The 18,648-nt window shown below is 42.7% G+C and overlaps 1 long non-coding RNA gene across 1 annotated transcript; it reads right to left on the bottom strand.

The window, feature by feature from the left end:
- Window positions 1–6,305: 6,305 nt before the first annotated feature.
- LOC122863531 lies at window positions 6,306–18,310 on the bottom strand. The gene is made up of 3 exons (XR_006375029.1): window positions 17,063–18,310; window positions 16,604–16,651; window positions 6,306–6,714 (listed from the first exon to the last, which is right to left on the bottom strand). It is a non-coding gene; the product is annotated as an uncharacterized LOC122863531 (long non-coding RNA).
- Window positions 18,311–18,648: the final 338 nt, after the last annotated feature.

Raw genomic sequence — 18,648 nt, 5'->3', positions numbered from 1 at the left:
GGCTCTTGGTTCGTTAACTGGGAGGGTTTCGGTGCTCAGTAGTGGTGATGGAGGGCTTGGGGGGTGTGAGCTGTTAGAGAGAGGGACAGTCCCACCCTCATCTTCCGCCTCTGCACTTTTACTCCCCTTCCACCTTCCCCCATACTCCATAGTGCCCGTAATGCCCCACAGTAGGGACGGTGGTCGGGCGAGGGGGGTAATCAGCGGGCCTGGATCGCCGGAGCTCATTATAAGACAGATGGCCATTAGTTTGCAGGCCCTGCGCATTGTGTCGTCTCTGCGAGCGGCCTCCTGCTGGGGCATTATTTAGCTATTCTATTTCATCGTCGCTTCAAATGATGCAATGGCCTTTTCAGGCAGAGGCAGACAGACACTGGAGTGAACCGGGAAGGTGACACCTCGGCCCTTATGTGACAAGAGAAACATTCCTTTTCACAAGTGTGGATGACCAATGGATGTGCGCGCACACACACACACACAATCCCATCCTTCCATGACTTGTCTTGTCTTTCCTTCACTCTGCTGACCAAATATGGATTAGGATTGCACCTTTAAACAGCCAATCATCTCTGTATCTTTCCCCTTTTCATTTTTCTTTAAGGTTTTTCAGCACATTGGTTAGCTGTCATCCCTGCTTTATCATCCACAATGTCACAGACATGTGCCTTGCCCCTGCAACAGCCCCCACCAACAACAACAACCAAATCCCTCTACTTGGATATCATGCTCCCACTATTTCTTGAGAAGCGTTCCCTCTGTCCTTTGGTTTCTTATTCCCAAAGGTGTGTCAGGTTCAACAGATACCACAGGCATCCGTGCCTTGCCCCCCCATCCAATACCCACTCCTCACCCTCCCACCCTACCCTTGCCTACTTGTGCATATGCAGAGGAAGGAGGCATCTCCATTGTGGCAGCAGCAAAACACCACACTACAAAAGAGATGCGCACCTCTGACAGTAACCATCAAGAAGGGCGTTGACAGAATAAGGGCGGGAGATGATGATCTGAGAGGCAGGGATGTGCAGAAGGAGGCAAGAAGGGAAGAGAAAGGGCTTTCTTTCCTCTGTCTCTGTCTGTTTTTCATACTTTTTTTTTTTCATTTTCCCAGGATTCATCAAGGCCCACTTGACACATGTCTGACTGGGGTGGCGCTAATCTCCCCAGAGGGTGGGGTCCCCTTTTCTCCTCTGCATGCCACTCCTTCACGGAGCCCTTTCCTTTTCCCGTCAATTTACATTTCAAAACAGGCGATGAGCCGATCAAAGACGGTCACTAACGATGAGGCCTTTCATCAGTGGCTGGCATGGTATGCCGAGATAGTATACGGTGAGGTTTCATTGATCATAAGCAGGTGGGTGTGCTGTTTGGCGCTGGTTTGTGTGCTGCTGGGCTCCTGTCATTGTTTTATCTTAAGTTTGTCTCTAGGGGCAAGACGTCGCTGGCGGGGGATGTGCCAGTGGGTCTCACAGGAAAATGTCTTTGTCATCCGGAAGCCTTACATGCCAGTGAATTAATCACAAGGATTCCAAGACCTGCAATTGCACTGAATCCGAATGAATCTGAAAACATTGTTACTCAGAGAAGTTTGGATGGATCGTATTCTTCTCTCAGGTCAATTACTGACAATAAGATTACATTTCAGTTCAGCTTAGGTCAGCTCCTGATCCACAATTGCAGGACAATAGAAAGGAAGAAGAGATTTGACTTCTGATGACTTACTCACCCATTAAAATCAAACACAGCACACATGGAACTCCTCAGTAGTATAAATTATTTATCTAGAATATGATTCCCAGTAATATGTTTGGACAAATACAGGAAAGCTGCCAAATGCATCCTTAAGTTCTAAGACAAACTGATATGTGTTTGACCACTGTGATCTAACTTATCAATTAGTCAGTTTTGGACGAGAAAAAAAACTTTATAAACTGACTGTTTATATTTTTGCCAAGTGAGGATGGGCAAGTTGGAGAACTTTCGTCTGGTTTGTGGTAAGCACTGGGCTTAAACAAAATTACAACTTTCGAGCGACTCAAAGGGTTGAATACAGCAATGAATACTGAGTCAGACCCTTAATCTTAGGATCATCCCCCCAGGGTGGGAGATTATATTAGCAGAGCCATTCATCTCCAATAATTTAGTAATGTAGATAGTAGATTAGCTCTATTCCCTCTTGTCTGCCAACACCTGGGGCATTGCTCATATTCAATACCTCCTTGTTCTCCTACTGTATTTTCTAACTGTTGTAGGTGGCCTGGCCTCCCCACTACGCTCATTTGACTCCAAATTGCCGAGCTCTGCTGGGAGACAGTTCAACAGCAGCTGACCAGAAGACCCCCCCCATCACAGACACACACACATGTCCGCAGACACTCTCAATACCATCACACATAAAGGTGTAAAAAGAGCCGGATTATGCATATTAATGGTTAATCGCATGTCATTTTATTATACTCGCTTGGTATGTAACCCATGCCCTTTTTCCTGTAATTATAGCCGCCGAGTGGCAGGAGGAAGGCACGCTGTAATTGTTTTTGAGGGAGGAATGGCAGTGGCAAAGATAGATTTCAGATGCCATATTTGCACTGAGGAATTTGAGCTTTTTCCCCCCCTTCGCTCACTTTCCAAAAAGGACCCTGTCGTTTTCAGAGCTTGCTGCTCCCGGGGTAATATGCTTTTTATTATTTTTCCAATTAGAGTCAATTGACCTGACAGAATGGAGGGCAATTAGTGATATTTCCCCCTCCTCGCAGGCCTGCGGGGTAATTTGCTGGAGGTTCTCAGCAGTGCTTTATGTGGATATAAGCCCCGCCCCACAAACCCTTTCTGGAGCATAATGGCTTATGATTTTTCAGAATATGTCTCCTCTTTCTTTATTCTTTCTCCCAGCAAAAGTACAATTACAGACTGTTGAAGGGTGTCATCTTTTAAACTGCCTATAATCTCTCTCTCTCTCTCTCTCCTTCTCTCTCTATCATATAAAATGAGGGGCTATAGTATCAATGCATTGCTTTTAGTATTTATTCAAAGAAATGAGATCTTTACTGATGTTTAGGTATTGTTGCCAGAGTAGCGGCAGTAGCGGTGTTGGTTTCATAAAATATCTGTCCAAGGAGGCATAATTGTGAGCAGATCATTTCTCTCTGTGTATGCAGAATTAACTTACATTGAAAGCCAGACTTATGGAGGAGGGGGAGGAGGTGTTGGTAGGGCGAGCTCGTTGGCTTAAATCCTGACTTGCTATTGATAAACTTGATGAATGTAATTTGTGCCTGCAACCCTGGGTTATTGTCCCCCTCTACACCTGCAATGCCAGAATGCTCTGTTCCTGCGTGTGGGGAAAGCACAATGGCCCGGTCCGCGTTGGCTCCCATCTGAATACCTGTATCTGCCTGTGCCTCTGCTGAGGAGTCTGACACACAAAGAGAAAAATAATCTTCTGAACTAAGCTTGTCTGGCATATCCACTGCTGAGTCTATAAGAGCAGAGAAAATCTCCTCAAACTGATGCACTGAAATAAATACGCTTAATTTACCGATGCAGAAGCCGCATTGGAGACCGTAAAGGCCGGCAAATAAAAAACGCATGGATGGGGTTGTTTGGAGATTGAGATACAAGACAGTGTGGGTTAGTGGAGCATGCTATGCATATAGCGAAATGCAAATTCACTGAGAGGGGGAGAGGATGCAACAAAAACACGTTTGATACATTGGGTAAAATTTATTCCATGCATGTGAATGTGCCACCCCAACTCGAGCACATCATTTGCTCGACATTCAGTACATCTGTTGTGTTAAGTGACTGTAATTTAGGTGACATTGGCACAAAGCCTCTTAATGTAGCCCCGGTGGACCCCCTGTAAGAGGGGCACGCGGGACCAAACAGAGGCATCTCGCAGCTGGAGCTGCGTCAAGGATCATTTCCCTCTTCACATGATTAATTACAGTTTGATCACTTGAATCTAAATCTGATTAATTTTGGTCACATGTCAGGGAGGCATCAGTGGTCTATAATGTATACTGTGTTAATCTGTACCAGCTTCTCCTTGAGAATCATTTTATGAGGTTACAACATGTGAAACTAATGTTGTGCATGTGTGAAGTGCTGAAACGATCACTTTATGTCATTCATGTGTGAATCTTTGGTATTATCGCGTGTAAAAAAAAAAATTGGCTTCATGAATGTAAGACATGCTGTCTTTAATGGGCCACTCATACAGTGAGGTGATTTAAGCTTTACATTACCTTCTCCATTCTTTGCGTATGGTATGCTCTGCAAATGTATAAGAAGAGGTAGCCTACAAGCTGTGTATGCAACATTAACCTTCGCCTGGAAGTCGTCTGATGACCTGTATTAAAGGAGCTGCACTCATAACAACTCTTCCAAAATCCATGTCACTCATAGCTGTTTTCTTTTACTCTGACACTCACGAGAAACACCTCAGGCAAAAAAGTCTCCAAAACACAGACATACACAATCCCTCAGGACCTTAGGCCAGATTCCAGCCCTAAGTGTTTGTTGTGGAACTCATGAGCTGTCAAAGCCTCACCATAATCCCTCTCATGGGTCAGGGCACAGTGTCAGATCTCAGTTTACTGTACAGCTCTCCACTGTTTAGTGGCCTTCACTGTGGCTTTAAAACCCCCAAAGGACAGATTTATTCAATAATTTGTATTTCTAGCTCAGGTAGCTTCATCACTTCATTTTTAGGTGAAGAAATCCTCAGATATCCCTAAAATGACAACCTTTGGGGAAGTTTGACCAACATGAATGTTTCAGTTTATCCAATGGATTTTGGAAGAATTTTTTCAGTTTTGCCCAGACTAAAATGTGCTTGCTCTAAAAATAAATGTGAACCCCTGAAATTGCCATATTGTGCATACACTGTTTTTTAATTTCAAAAGTCCTTGTTTGGTACAAGATGTACAAGGACAGTTAAAACACCTCCACAGGGGCACAAATATGGCAGGAATGTGTTGTGAGTGATAATAGTACAGTGAAAAGTAAATATGGTGAGGCTAGAGGTCACTTTTACAGTACCTGCATGGTCAAACGCCTAAAGCTTGTTTGTGTGTCTCCGTGTGTGTGTGTGTGTGTGTGTGGATTTTTGTGGTTATAACTCATCAGTCAGCTACAGAATCAGCATTTCTGCCAAACCAGTTAATTAGATAAGAATGATAAACATACTAAAGCTAACAAGGAAATTAAGGGGAACAGGATGTCCAGTATTTTATACTGTTTGTTTTCCTACAAGAATATCTGGATGCTGTATTTACGTTTCCCGCACGGGCCTGTTTCAACTGTCAGATGACAGCTTACTCAAAGTAGTGTAATTTTTCAATTCTGAGATGACAAAAGACAGCATGTTCTGAATATCTTGTCAATGTCAAACATTGTTTAGTATAATCAGAATCACCTTGACTGTGCTTTGTGGGCAAACAGAGGAAGAACTGTAATTGTAGATATGCTGTACGTTTTAACACAAGAATACGAAAGGGGGGCACAACAACTTGCAGGGAAGCTTTGTGAAGAGTGTGAGCTCTGAAACTGTGATCCTCAAGGGCGAATCAGCGGAAAACAAAAGCACACAACAGTCGTGGCCTACATTCATGTTGGAGTGCTTTCAACGCCAACAGAGCTTATTTTCATACGCCATTAATTGCTTGAATAGATTGCCTGTTGAATTCTTAATGTGCTATAAATTCCACGATTGTTTTCTCTGAGTTGACAGCACACAGGCATACTGTGTCAGGACGTGTCCTGTAATCAGCACTGGCCTTGGAAGAACTTCAGCTTAAATAAAAAAACCTTCCACGTTCTCCTCTCTTCAACTTTATGTTCTCATGGGCTATTGTGTGATTTCTTTGTGCTCATCTCTTTGATTCAAGAGGTAGGTGTGAAAGCAGGAGAGGGTCACTGAGCAATGTGCAGCGCTGCAGATTATCCTGCAGCACAGTGAGGAGTCGGACAGCATTGAAGGGACATCTCTGGTTTTTGTCTCCTCAAAGTGCAGAATCAGTCGTCACTCCAGGGCTTTTACCTGTAGGAGTCAAACCCTGCTTCCAATCCATTTTAATGCATAACCAGCAGGGCTTTCCTTTCCAGCTTAATTCGTACGCAGGGACTTTGCATGTTTTAAGCGCTATGCAAATATTATTGGATTTTCCAAGGATTTGGGCGGATTTCCTGCCATGGATTTTCCTTTACAAATGTCTTTAGAAAATAAAGTGAACCTATTTTATTTAAATTCGGTTTAAGAAGGCAAACAAATATTTAGATGCTAAAAATATTGAAGAGGGATCTTCTGAAGTAGGGATTGAACTTTATTTCAAGTAATTTGCCCATACTAGCATTTACTTTTCCACAAATCTTTTTTATGGGGAATGAACTTTCTTTTTAATCAAATTCAAAGCCCACATCAACTGTATCATCATCATCATCATCATCATCATCATCATCATCATCATCATCATCATCATCATATTACCCATGTGTCTCCATGGTGCTGGAATTGTCTGGATGCAAAAAAGTGGATTATGGCCCCACATATCTGTGTAATGATCCTCAGCATTGTTTTTCAGTGGCCTTGACGGATTGTACATGGACCAGGCCTTGAAAGGCAGCACAACATCACATCCTTGAGCAAACCAAAAGGCTGTCCAGAATAATGGGCTGCTGTTGCAATCATGTAGGCAGGTACACCATCCCCTCCAGCTATGGAAGATGAGAGGGAGAAAGCACAAAAACAGGTACAGTCAGCCCCTGAGAATGGTTCTAAAAGGTGGCCCCTAAAGCGAGAAAGCCTAATTCTTCTATTAGACGTACACAATATTCATAATCGCAACTCTCACCCCTTTGCCACCAACAAACATCCTGCCAAAGGCCTTAATCAGACAATGCTATGAGTGGAATTTGAGATGCACATGTTTTTGATTAGTGCTCACTCGTGTACTGTTCCTGCACTGCCATCTTTAACGGTGCCAGAACTTTCTGCAATAATGTTTTCCCAAACAAACTGCAGCAATCCCTGTATTTAAAACATTATGTTGGTGTTCTCTCAGCATACAGGGCACAGTTTTAATGACTATCTCTCACATGCCGCTCGCCTCCTTCTGTCTCTGCCCTTCATTTCTCTCATAGTTTAGTCTGTTGGTGGCTTTTCGGGCTGGGAGGGGGGTAGGCCCTGGCCACAAGCTGAAGGCTTGATTACAGTCCTGGCAAGAGAACAGAAAGCTGAGGGGCAGGAGGGATGAAGCGATGGAAGGGGATGGGGAAGGGGAGGGAGAGGATGGAGGGACCTCAGGCCCTGACTAAAAGCAGCTGTGGAGCGGGCGGGGGTGAAGGCCTTATGTGCTCTTAAAGGGCTCAGGAAGACTGACCTCAGCAGAGCTACATGTGGAAGTGCTAAGCCGTCCACGTTAGCTAACTTGGCAGACAGTTCAACTGTTAATCACTTTAGTACTTCCTATGTTTCTTATTTAAAGGATAATTCCCGTTTACTACAACTTGGGTCTTATTTTTGTAGCTTTGGCTATTGTTTCTATGATGACTTGTAGTCACCATAGAAACTGTTCAGGAAACATGACGGCATTGCTAAAATTAAGTCTGACATGGAAAGAAACACAAGTGGTCAGATGATCAGGTTGTAAACAAACAAGCATTTTATCCAGATCAAAACCGAAAGTGAGCGCACCCAATAATGTGCTTTTTATTTACATTTTCTCTTGCAAATGGTACCACTTTCCAAAAAGCCACTCTTTATAAAGAGTTTATGAGTTGTAACTAATGGCTTTATTAATGATGAATAAATAATTTGCTGATGCTTTACAGATCAAGCCTAAAACTAATTGCGGGTTGTGAAAAATCTCTTTGTCCAGTGTTTTGCAGTTATAAATGTTGGTTAACCATTAATAAATGCCTAATAAGTTGTTAATAAATGGATTTTGGTCCAGATCCTCTGCAGACCTTTTTCAGCAGGTAAGTGGTAATATAGTCCAATCAATCAAAGGGATTTTTCACAAACATCCCAAACACTGGTTTTATCAATGGCTTATAACTGATACAAAAAGCTTTATAAATAATTTATTAACCTTCAATAAAGCCGTTAATTTAAACCTTTGATAAAGGATTGGTTATTAGAAAGACATATCTTCCAAATGCGCTAATTTGGAGGTTTGTTTGAAATATGTGTGATTGACATTGTACTTTGTGAGTACAATCTTATCATAACCGATACTAATGACTAACTTGTGATAAACCAGAATTAATCATGATACATACGTTTTTACAGCACTATATACCAAAAATGTAAAAGGGTAACATTACGTTTTGGGCAAATGGCAGTATTGTGATAAGCAAGATCTTACATTCAAAACCGAGTAAGATGTTGATTGGCATTCAACAACATATGCAAAACCTCAAGAGCCAATGAATCTGGATATTGAGGCGTCAGTGTTTTAAGTGACTTGATGCTCTCTTCTCATGAAGCTTTTATCTATTCCAAACAAAGAAAAAGGAGAAAAATGGTGATGAGCTGGATGTGATAGTGCTGCCAGAATAATGATATATTCAAAATAATGGCTGTGAGAGAGCTCCCTAATGGCAATGTTCGGGAGCCGAGTATTGTAAAGCACCTCGACAAGGCTAAACTTGTACGGTGGATTTACATGAGGAACTAGCCGGCGACTCCTACTCTTTTCCTCACAAACCCGGGGGGTGGCGTTCCTGCACATAAAAGATGTGCAATAGTCTACACGGTGTCCTAGTATAGTTTTCTCACACTCCCACAAACCTTCTGTCAAATGAAACAATGTCATAGGGGGAAGAAGCACCAAAGAGGATCTAAATTTGTGAAGCCACTGGATCAGAACAGGATGCACAACAAAAATTATATGTTCACAAATGACAAGCCTAACACTATAGCACCTTCATATTTCACTTAACTGCAATATCATTTTGGCAGAAACAGGAGCACGTTTCCGCAAGATCCACTCTTGCCCCTTGAGTGACGAGGACAGTCAGCTTTATTAAAGGGATAGTTCATCCAAACGTGGGGGTCCATTCTCCTCCTGATTTTGATTGACAGCTCGACTCCAGCAGAAAATCAAAGCAATCTGGGATGCATTTGGATTAAAGTGAGAGGGTCATCCTCAAAGGCTAAGGTTAGGCACACTGTGTGGATTTCCCAATGAAGGAACACACATTTGAGCATGGATCAAACGCCTTTGTTTCGGAAAAGGGCTTTAATGTGAAGATAACATGTTGTTGTTTGGAAATGTTGGAATGCAATCTTAAGTATCCCTCTTGAATGTGAATCATCTCATTACCAGGCATTCTCACACTGAGATAATGTGAAGCATAATGTGTTTTATATCATCATGGTATGAAACAGGGCCAGCAGTGCACTGTGTAAAATCCCCTTCAGTGGCATTATTTTGGTCGTCAGTAGCATAAATTTGGATGTGAGAAACATCAAAGCTCCCATATAAATGCCTTTCTCTTCATGTTGTCATCCTATCTTTGAATCACTCCCCCTCCCCCCTAGGGCCATGGTTATTTACATTTTCAAATCTGCATTTTTCATATAGATCTGTCTGCCTCTGATTTTAATATCAGTGATGTTTCCCACGACACCTTTTGTTTTATTATGCATTATGAATTTCTTCCCCTCTCACTCCTCCCTCTCTCTCCTTCAATCTCCCTCTCTCTCTCTCTTTCTCTCTCTCTCGCCTCCATCTTTTTCTAATCCCTATCCCCCACACTTGGCTTATGAGTCCCAGTGTTTTATCATGGGGAGAGAGATTTATCATTTCAATCTCATTTCAATAAATAAAATAATCTCTCTTCTCCTGTACGTGACAGCAGCTAATAGTATTTTGTTATCGTGGAGTGAAACTTTGCAGACTTGGTGCACTTGCTGAAATGCTTTGCATTGGCATTCTGTAGCAGCACACAGTAGCATCGCCTGCATAGTGAGGAATGCTTATCATATTGTAAACTGTGCAGTACATTTACAGAAATGTGACTCCAGCCCACTTCATTAACATAAAGCATGATGTCAAAACTTGTTATATGTTGATTTAATGGATGTAATAATGTAATATGCTGCTGTTACAACATGCCTTCAATGGATGTTAAAGCATCTTTCAGAGGTTAAATGCAGCATCATGTTTGATGCTTAGTAATTAAATGAATAATGCACTCATTGGGTTTGGTTTGTACCTATTTCAGCAGCAGTATACGAGCCCTCTTGTACCAATTCTACCCTCTTAAAAGCTACTGGGCTGCACTCATGTATGCTTTTATCTTTCAGCCAGGATATGTTCTTAAAGCACGGTCTGTCAGATCCGCCTGCACTGTGGTGTGTAGAAGAACAAGAGCAGCCATCAAGACGACAGTTTTATTTTAATTGCTATCTCCCTTTCCTCCCGGTCCTTCATTTTCCTTTACCCCTGGAGCAAATCAACAGAAAAAATGTAAAAGGACTGACAGGAAAACAATTGCGTTTCAAATTGAACTCCCTGCAGAGTGTGTTCACTTCCTTAACCTGACATCCCTCCCTTCCCCACACATGGCAGAGGAGAAGGCAAGGCGAGCGGCAGCCACACTAAAGCTGGAGAGAGGGGGGAGACCGTCCTTTTGAATATGTGTTTTCTGTTTATCATTAGCTGACTGGGTGCTTCATCATTCGGCGAAAATCCCTATCTGCTGAACATAAGGCCGAGAGACAGCGGGGAATCAATCTTTTGTGCTTGGGCAGATAAACACAGGACGCAATCAGGGGGAGACGGAGCGACGGAGCAGGCCGCGGGACTCACGCCGCCGGTGATGGATGGCGGAAGTGAAAGTGTCAGGATGGCATTATGCAAATGGTGGAGGCATCCGAGCATCGCCCCGGTGATTATGGGAGATGGGAGAGCAGCCTGTGGTCCCCCTGGCACCAAGGCAGCCATTTTGGGGGCTCGTTGTCTCCTACTGGAGCTGGGGAAGAGGGAGGAGGAGGGGGATGGATAGAGTGGTGGACGGGGGAGAGAAAGAAGGAGGAGATGAAGGAGGAGGAAAAGGGAGGGAAGAACGTGTCATGGTATCATTCCCTCACATGTGCCACTGCCTCACCCCCACCCCTTAACCAAAAAAGGGGAGGAATAAGTCTATAAGCAGAGTTAGAGGCATTTGTGTCATTTACTGAAACAAATGTCTTCTCTTTCGTGGGGTTTGAATGAGGAGGGTGAGCCTGCCGAATGATAGAGATGGAACAGTGATGGAACAATCATGAATAATGAACTTGAACTGGACAGAAATAAAAGCTGGTTGGGGTGACTGCGACAGCAGCTATGTTTTTCGACAAGCCGAAACAACCGCATGCCGAGCAGCTCTCAGAGGCCAACGTGACCCCTGGGTACAATGGTATCCATCTCGGTTGTGTCACTTTCACAACCTAGACTCACACACACACATACACTCACACACACACACACACACCAATCTCAATGACAAGCGAGCAGGACACACACTTCCACTGTAATGACCAAGGATGCTACTTGTATTCAAATGAGGGTTGAAGTGAGAGCAAGGCAGATACTTCAGGGAGCAGCCGGGCCCAGAGGGGAGATCCAGCCGCAGTCCCCGCTGTACCATTACAGTAAGATTGGATGAAGATGGAGACATGGAAAATATGATAGTGTGTGTGAGCTGATGGGGACGGCGCAAGGAGAATGCTGCCCAGATGATATATGCACACGAGCCTGTGCACGTTGTGAGTGAGTTGGTGTGTGTTTGTGTGTGCTGTGAAATTAGCAGCTGTAGGCGGATGAGCCCATTTTTCTCCTGTTTACACAAGAGGAGAGGGAGTACGCGTGTGTTTGTGATATCAGAGAACAGTGATCATGCGCTTCACAATGTAATTCTTTTGAATGAACGTCTGCCATGATCACAGCATCATTGTTTCTCAACTGGAATACTATTAACAACAATCATCCAGTCTCAATCTTTACATCGTCCTGTTTCTCCTTTTGAACCTGCATCCATTTCCAGTCCCTGTCCTACAGAGACAAAGCGGGCTTAGGTGTCTGTCCTCCACCTCTAACTTTACCACTCGCCACAACACACAGACAATACCACTCCGTTCCGCCTGATTGGATCCATTTGCATTGGACACCTCCTCTGCATATTGATTGATGGGTTTAATCAGCGAATCAGGGGGAGCGCTCAGACATCAATCTCTGTCAGGCCCCTACCTTTTTTTCCGAGCCTGTGATTCCCTGCTAGGACTCATCAAGGAAAGCAAGTTTAGACAGAGAAAGAGGTAGGGAGAGAGAACAGGAGAGAAAGAGAGAGAGAAAAGAAGAAAGGCATGTGGGGAGTGGAAGGACAAAGTATTTGAAATAACTTCAGGTGGATTTCGCTGACTGGCCCCAGTAAAAGTAGATCAGGTGTAACATAAAGGAAGGCTGACCAGCTGTGAAGCCATGTCGGAAATTTAGAAATGAAATAGCAGCCAGACAGAGCAGATTTGTACAGGTTATACATGTACAGTAATGCAGAAAATGTAAGACTCAAGCGTGAAATATTTTTAGTTTCGACAGTGTTCAGTTGAGAATGCTTATTGAGATTATACATGGTGTTTTTCATTCATTGTTAATTAATCATATAATCTGACTTAATCCAACTACATCATTTGATCCTGCCTTAAATAATGTAACTTCTTTCTGACCTTGGTGCGAAGAGAAATCAATGCACAGAAAGATTTCCCTCCTCTCTTCCCTCAGATTAAACTTTCATTCCTTTTCTCTCCACCTAAACTTTGGTGCATGGATGTAATAGGGGATGACAAAACAGTTAACTAATTGGCATCAAACAACTCAAGTCTTAAGTTCTTGTCTCATTTCACAGGTCCTACAACAGGTGTAGCTGTCAAAGTCACAGGATCAATAGAAAGGGTTGGAAAACAGCCTTTTCACTCCTCTCCTCGCTGCTTGTGTGTGTGTGTGTTTGTGTGTGCACGCGTGTGTCTACATGCATGCACAGTTGTATATATAGAAAGTGTTAATTGAGTTGTTATTGCCATTGTATGCCTCATCAGGGGAAGCACAAGACCCCCCTCCACCCTTCCCATGTCAATGTGAAAGTGTACCTGTGACACATCGAGCTGACAGATACTTCATTTCCTTCTCACTTGATAATTACTGTAATACAAATTCAATTAAAAGTAAGCAGCTCAAAGAAGGAGATGAGTTTGATTAAAATATGAATAAAAATACAGATCTGAGAATACATATTTTTACAGGTCTGTCCCCAAGATTGTGAGATTCGCAGGTATCTCAAATTCCGGTATCACTGGAGACAGTTAATAGGTTAGAGACAATGCTGTGTTTTTAAGGTAGCTTGTTTCTTTAGTTTTGGAGAAAGGTGTCTTGTTTTTAGGTGAGGAGATTTGACTGCTTTTAAATAACAATTTAACAAAATCAGCCAGTTAACAATAAATGAATCAAATGAATGACAGAATTAAAGACCCCTTCTTTGTCACGAGCAAACACTCACCCTCTATTAGGAGCACAGTGCTGAGGTTGGTTTAATAGCGACCAGATAATTGTCATGAAACATCACACACAACTAGTAAAAACGAATTAACTCTATCCTTCTGTATTTCAACATTTGTTCAGGCTAAGAGTATTTTTTATTTCTTCTATTAAACTCAATTACTTCCTGTGTGAACCTGGCCTTGATGGAAAGGGCCCCATAATTCAGTTCTGGAGAGGCAAAAAAAGCAAAACATTGAAACATGCTCGTTTTTGGAGGAAGAAACTTTTAATACCCACAGCTCTTAATGACGGCACTGCAATTAGAGTGGCTGCATTTTTTGCTCTAGCCGCGAGTCAAAGGAAAACAAATAAAGCAGCTCGATTTAGAAACCTTATTAGACTTTGAGTCCCTGAGCAATTAAAGTATTACAGCTGAAGTGCTTCTGTGAACCCACCGATGGAAAGCATTTATAGGTGGTCTCTACTTTACTGGTGGTCTGTTACTGGGGTTTTTTCTCTCTCTTTTTCTTATTTGCACCATTCAGAGCTGCAATTGTTTCGTTGTTTATGTGTAAGCATGTTGTGAAAAGCTATTGGACATTAAAAGCTCTTGATATTACGGTGTCACACATGCAAACTTTTCTGGCCCCTGCTTGCTTCAACATACATAGATTACGACAAGATATAACCATACATAATACACATTTAAACATCTATTCATGATTTAAGACAAACACAACTCATCTTTTTAAGCATTCATTCTTTAATCTTCTATCTGCAGTGTTTGCCCCACGCAGTGTCTAAATTGGCTTGGCTGTGATGATGCCCTTTGCAATGCAATCTCTCCAATTTGATGCCTTATCAAATTACTAACCCAGAAGAAATTAATGGTATCATCTGTGTCAAGGCATTGATGTAGTTTCACTTAGCCTGAAACACTATGGTCCTAATTGAATGATTAGATTCCTCTAGATTTTCTATCCATCTTCATACTAATTACAATTGAAGAGGAAAACTGAGAGCCTTAACAAATAAAACCAGGTAAAAATTAAAAAAGGATGTTTCAATCACACAGAATTTAATAATACATAATTGTAATTGGCTATAATTGGAGTGACAGTGTTCTGAAGACAAGCAGAATTTCATTTTCTTAGATATATTTTATTTTAATGAGTTGTAACACATTTTGGAAAGAGCACAGTAATAAAAGACTAAAACCTGATGTGCCACTAGGGGGGGTGGTGATGCTTTTTGGGCCGAACAAGTACATGGGCTGGTATGCATTGAAAATACACTACAGTCAAATGTTCTGTCTCTCATTCACACACACACACACACACACACACACACAGTCCCACAAGAGAGAGGAGGTGGCTGGGTTTTAAGGCAGAGAATGAAGAGAAAAAGAGAGAAAAGTGGGAGAATGCGGTCACATGACTACTTGCATTACGGCTACAGCTCTATCTCGACTAACTTTGGCGTGTAGTTTCACCCTCCGCCTGCTAATACCATAATCCCACCACGGTGACCTCCTCCTCTCGCACCACTTCTGACACCTCCTGCTCGGCCACCTCTGCCCCGGTCCCTCCCCTCTGATCACTCGGCAAGAGTCCCCGCCACAATTGACTAATGACCCCATATCAATATTTGGCTGTGGTCACAGGCTTTCAGTACTGTTGTAATTTAAAGTGGATTAGTGTTCGCCTCAGCACGTTTCTTTTGGCAGCCAGCCAGTGGGACGAGCTTTTGATAACAGGTTCCTTCTTGCGTGAGTGTATGTGTGTTTCCAGTGTAAGTGTGTGCGGGTGTGTGTACTTGTCTGTTTTTTGTGTGTTTGTGTGAACTACATAAGCTGCCCATTGCACTACAGCACCTAGATACCAAACGCAGCAAAAAGGCTGCAGTTTTTCCTGATGAGGAGATGGGAAGACACACAGACACACACACACACACACACACACACACACACAGGCTGTGGCTGACTGACTTACTGCCTGAGCCTGTTCCTGTGAAAGGCTGAGGTCCCAGTCCAAGTATTTGTGCCTCTCTCCCATTGTAAACTACACATGAAGGTGGAGAAGGCACCAAACAAAACAGCAATTTTGAATACTTGTTTAAAACAAAAGGCATTTCCTTGATTTTTGAGACTGTCTGGCAAGTTCATTCATGTAACTCATCAAGTAAGATAATACTAGTATAACTAACTATTCTAGTTCTGGATCAGTGGCTCCTATCCTTTTTGGCTTGTGACCTCTCATCACAGCTTATGGCCTTATTGCGGACATGAGATGCGAGCACTTCAACCACATAGTGAGTTTTCCTTCTCAAATTGTTTTGTTTGAAGAATTTTTGGAAGATTTATGTTGTGAAGGTATCCAGTATTTCACAAGAACGTAAGAAAAAATAAACACAATTACGTGTAACAGAAATGTATATATATGCCTGTATATATATATTTAAAGAGATTAAAGAGATATACAAGATATATATCTTGTATATCTCTTTAATCACCTTTTGATGTCTAGGGACCCTTTGGAAGTGTCCCGACCGCTAGGTTGGGAGCCAGTTCATTCAACAAAAACGAAGCATTTAACTCTGTTCGTATTTTGTTTCAATAGTTAAACCACATTAAGATATACAGATTTTTCCCCCCTTGTCTTTTTATGTCTGCACTGCTGTGACTGATCAGACACAACCATGTCCAGACTTGTCAGCATACACTGTCTGTCTCTCTGCTCCACTAAACAAACCATACAGCTCTACTATGGCAATACCCAGACAGAAAGACAGACAAACAGAAAAGAAAAAGAGTCTGACCGTGTCTTCCCTTGTCCCTGCACCACTTTCTGTATGCAGAGTGCGGAGGCAGAGTGTTTATCTCGCTCGCTGGTGGAATGTTTGTGTAACTGAACGCTACGCTGATCGAGTTCAAATCACGGCAGGATAATTAAAACATGTTGATCCCTTCAGTCATGGGAAAGGGGCAGATTTATTAATGATACACTTACCACAGCCCCATGGACTGCGTGCGCAGCTGAGAGATGGTAATATTGCATGAAATCGTTGGTTAGATTGTCATTTACCTGCAGGCCCGTGCCAGTGTGAGTGGTCTTTCATGTAAATGAATTTGTCTAGAAAATGAGAGAAATGAGAGACAGAGGGAGGAGTGAGAGATGGAATTAATAGCTTCGGGTCATGAGGATAATGATTTCTTCATGGACCCAGTCAGAGTCAAATGGCCCAAGCATCTCGTTTGTTTTTTTTGAAAGGAGGAATGAATGTAAGGGTGAACATTACATTAAAGAGGGGCATTTACTGAATATGTAAACGCATTTGGTTTTATGACAGGGTGAACATGCCAACTTCCAAATGACCCACTTTGTATTCACGCAATGCAAATTTGCCACCGCATCGTTGGATCTCATTGATTGAGTGGTGCTCCCATATGCACAACAAGAGAACATATAATTTGCTCGTGATATCAAAATATTGTGACATGTAGGGGTGAAAAAAATATTTTCTACAAGTCTGACCCAGCTTACCTGGTCAAGTTCAGCCCAGTCAAACACATATCCAGGCAGATTATCCCGTTTCAGCCTGATTCAGAGTCGATTTCAGGCTTAATTCCAAACTTCCAAGTCACCCAGAACAGACATACCCCTCTAGCATTAACTGTGAACTCACACACATAAAGGTGCAGGTGTGTTTTTCCACCCATGCTCATTCATAGCTGAATGGGGGTGGCTGCGTGAAAAGCTGCTGGTCAATCTTTTTGCACGTCTATTGTGAAAGGGGCAAGTCTGACAGAGTAAACCAGCATGGACACATGTGAACATAAAGGGCGTACCTCACACCCCCACTGCCCCATACTGAAAGGACCCAGTGGGGGTGTGAGCAGGAGGGAGAGAGGAGGGGACAAGAAAAAAGGGCCCAGGCCAGGGCCTAATGGTGGGAACAGTGCGGAGGTGAAGCCGTCTTTTTGTTCGCCGCGGATAAAGGAGGCTTTTGAGAGGCAGCGTGTGTTTTTGTTCCACGGAGGGCCATCGAAGCTGCAGGCCATGCTTGTCCTGGGTTGTGTTGTTGGGAGGGGGCAGGAGTGTGGACACAGGCAGAAGACAGAGTTACTTGCTCCAGGGAGAGAAATATGCTACTGTGAGGGTGTTGGAAGGAGGACAGCATATCATCTGTCTATGAAGAAAAAAAAAAGAAAGGGGGGAGTGAGAGAGTAAGACAGGGCTATAGAAAGAGACAGATGGAGAGGGGGGGTAGAAAGTGAGACAGAGAGAGAAGGAAAGAGAGAGAAGGAGAGGCGTGAAGGTGCTTTATGGGGTACTTAGTGGCTCATGTATCCAAGCTGCAGTCATTTCAGGTCATCCATTGTACTGTGCGCAGCTGTACACACCTGATTTTCACTCAATAAACTTCAAGATATTCTACAGTATGTTTAATTTCTGAATCATCCAAATAACTGGCTTTGATTTTTGGACCAAGACTGCCAATTAAGTTGTGATACACGACTCTAGCTCCCTGTGACAATGACCTATTCAAGATGACGGAAAGACAGCTTCAGGCAGCCAACGGTGAACTCTCAGTGCTCCCTGACCTTTCTGGCCTTTCTAACAGTTCAACTTCCACAGACCAGCTTTGATTGATCTGCCTTTAGGGCCCTTAAATTGCTCCTTGTCTCCTCTGCGAACAAAACTATGTGATTCCTACACTGAAACCTGATCTTTATATAAAATCTTAACATAAGAACACAACCATGCATTCTCACCAACCAAGCCACTGTATCATCTTACACAGCAATACACCTCAAGCCCTAAAAACGGTTTCAAAAATCCTTGTCAGTTTGTTACTGTATCCAACTTAAAAAACATGCATGTATTTCCTTATTATGGAGATAAATGTTTTTTACACAACAGCGACAATACACCCAATAATGTTTGATGAATTAATTATGAATAGATAAACCAGTTTAATGTGCAACTACTTGTTCTACGCTGCACTTGCATGACATTGCACTCAGAACAAGCAGAAAGGCCTTACAGGTGTTAGGTGTCACTTTTTGCTGTTAAGTCACTATTCTCTTACATGACCCCAGGTGACTTCTCTCTGGTCTTTTAGCCTT

This window comes from Siniperca chuatsi, linkage group LG16, assembly GCF_020085105.1.
Source record: "Siniperca chuatsi isolate FFG_IHB_CAS linkage group LG16, ASM2008510v1, whole genome shotgun sequence".
Taxonomy (NCBI): Eukaryota; Metazoa; Chordata; class Actinopteri; order Centrarchiformes; family Sinipercidae; genus Siniperca; species Siniperca chuatsi.
Note: the sequence above shows the minus strand (reverse complement) of the source record. Positions and strands in the feature narration are given on the sequence as shown.